The sequence below is a fragment of the Arachis stenosperma genome, chromosome 6 (assembly GCF_014773155.1).
Source record: "Arachis stenosperma cultivar V10309 chromosome 6, arast.V10309.gnm1.PFL2, whole genome shotgun sequence".
Classification (NCBI taxonomy): Eukaryota; Viridiplantae; Streptophyta; class Magnoliopsida; order Fabales; family Fabaceae; genus Arachis; species Arachis stenosperma.
This window is the reverse complement of record NC_080382.1, coordinates 30,842,355-30,844,665: the sequence shown is the minus strand read 5'-3', so window position 1 is coordinate 30,844,665 and position 2,311 is coordinate 30,842,355. Positions and strand designations below refer to the sequence as shown.

The window sequence follows — 2,311 nt, the reverse complement described above, 5'->3', positions numbered from 1 at the left end:
TTCAATCTTTACCAGAACATCCTCTACAAGTCCATAAGCTTGTTTTCTTGAATAGTTTGCCATCTCTAGTGAGATTCTTGCAGCTTGTACCTCAAAGATCTCTAGCTTCTCCATTACAGAGAGAGGCATAAGGTTTATGCTTGACCCTAGGTCACACAGAGTCTTCTCAAAGGTCATGGTGCCTATGGTACAGGGTATTGAGAACTTCCCAGGATCCTGTCTCTTTTGAGGTAATTTCTGCCTAGACAAGTCATCCAGTTCTTTGGTGAGCAAAGGGGGTTCATCCTCCCAAGTCTCATTACCAAATAACTTGTCATTTAGCTTCATGATTGCTCCAAGGTATTTAGCAACTTGCTCTTCAGTGACATCTTCATCCTCTTCAGAGGAAGAATACTTATCAGAGCTCATGAATGGCAGAAGTAAATCCAATGGAATCTCTATGGTCTCATTATAAGCCTCAGATTCCCATGGTTCCTCATTAGGGAACTCATTGGAGGCCAGTGGACGTCCATTGAGGTCTTCCTCAGTGGCGATCACTGCCTCTTCCTCCTCTCCAAGTTTGGCCATGTGGGTCATGATAATGGCCTTGCATTCTCCTTTTGGATTCTCTTCTGTATTGCTTGGAAGAGTACTATGAGGGAGTTCAGTAATTTTCTTGCTCAGCTTTCCTACTTTTGCCTTCAGGTTTCTAATGGAGGACCTTGTTTCAGTCATGAAACTTTGAGTGGTTTTGATTAGATCAGAGACCATGGTTGCTAAGTCAGAGTGGCTCTGCTTAGAATTCTCTGTCTGTTGCTGAGAAGATGATGGAAAAGGCTTACCATTGCTAAACCTGTTTCTTCCACCATTATTGTTGTTGAAACCTTGTTGAGGTCTCTGTTGATCCTTCCATGAGAGATTTGGATGATTTCTCCATGAAGGATTATAGGTGTTTCCATAGGGTTCTCCCATGTAATTCACCTCTTCCATTGAAGGGTTCTCAGGATCATAAGCTTCTTCTTCAGATGAAGCGTCCTTAGTACTACCTGGTGCAGCTTGCGTTCCAAACAGACTTTGAGAAATCATATTGACTTGCTGAGTCAATATTTTGTTCTGAGCCAGTATGGTATACAGAGTATCAATCTCAAGAACCCCTTTCTTCTGATTCGTCCCATTGTTCACAGGATTCCTTTCAGAAGTGTACATGAATTGGTTATTTGCAACCATTTCAATGAGCTCTTGAGCTTCTGCAGGCGTCTTTTTTAGATGAAGAGATCCTCCAACAGAGCTGTCCAATGACATCTTGGACAGTTCAGACAGACCATCATAGAAGATACCTATGATGCTCCATTCAGAAAGCATGTCAGAAGGACACTTTCTGATCAATTGTTTGTATCTTTCCCAAGCTTCATAGAGGGATTCACCTTCCTTTTGTCTGAAGGTTTGGACTTCCACTCTAAGCTTACTCAATTTTTGAGGTGGAAAGAACTTTGCCAAGAAGGCATTGACTAGCTTTTCCCAAAAGTTCAGGCTTTCTTTAGGTTGTGAGTCCAACCATATCCTAGCTCTGTCTCTTACAGCAAAAGGGAATAACATAAGTTTGTAGACCTCAGGGTCAACCCCATTGGTCTTGACAGTGTCACAGATTTGCAAGAATTTAGCTAAAAACTGATGAGGATCTTCCAATGGAAGTCCATAGAACTTGTAATTCTGTTGCATTAGAGAAACTAATTGAGGCTTAAGCTCAAAGTTGTTTGCTCCAATGGCAGGGATGGAGATGCTTCTCCCATAGAAGTCAGGAGTAGGTGTAGTAAAGTCACCCAGCACCTTCCTTGCATTGTTGACATTATTGTTGTTTTCGGCTGCCATGGGTTCTTCTTCTTTGAAGATTTCTGTTAGGTCCTCTACAGAGAGTTGTGCTTTAGCTTCTCTTAGCTTTCGCTTCAAGGTCCTTTCAGCTTCAGGGTCAGCCTCAACAAGAATGCTTTTGTCTTTGTTCCTGCTCATATGAAAGAGAAGAGAACAAGAAAGTATGGAATCCTCTATGTCACAGTATAGAGATTCCTTAAGGTGTCAGAGGAAAAGAAAAATAGAAGGAAGAGGTAGAAGAATTTGAACTTATCAAGAAAGATAGAGTTCGAATTGTGCATTGAGGAGGAGTGTTAGTCCATAAATAGAAGGATGTGAGAAGAAGGGAAGAAATTTTTGAAAATTAAAGTGAATTAATTAAAAGAAATTTTGAAAAAAAAGTAATTGATTTTCGAAAACTCAGATTGAAAAAAAAATAAAGTGATTTTTGAAAAAGATTTTTGAAAGTAGAAATAAAAAAGAT

The 2,311-nt window shown here is 40.2% G+C and overlaps 1 non-coding gene across 1 annotated transcript; it reads left to right on the top strand.

Moving 5' to 3' along the window:
* The first annotated feature begins 1,335 nt into the window (after positions 1-1,335).
* LOC130938547 (small nucleolar RNA R71) lies at positions 1,336-1,443 on the top strand. Its single transcript, XR_009069709.1, has one exon. It is a non-coding gene; the product is annotated as a small nucleolar RNA R71 (small nucleolar RNA).
* The last annotated feature ends 868 nt before the right edge of the window (positions 1,444-2,311 follow it).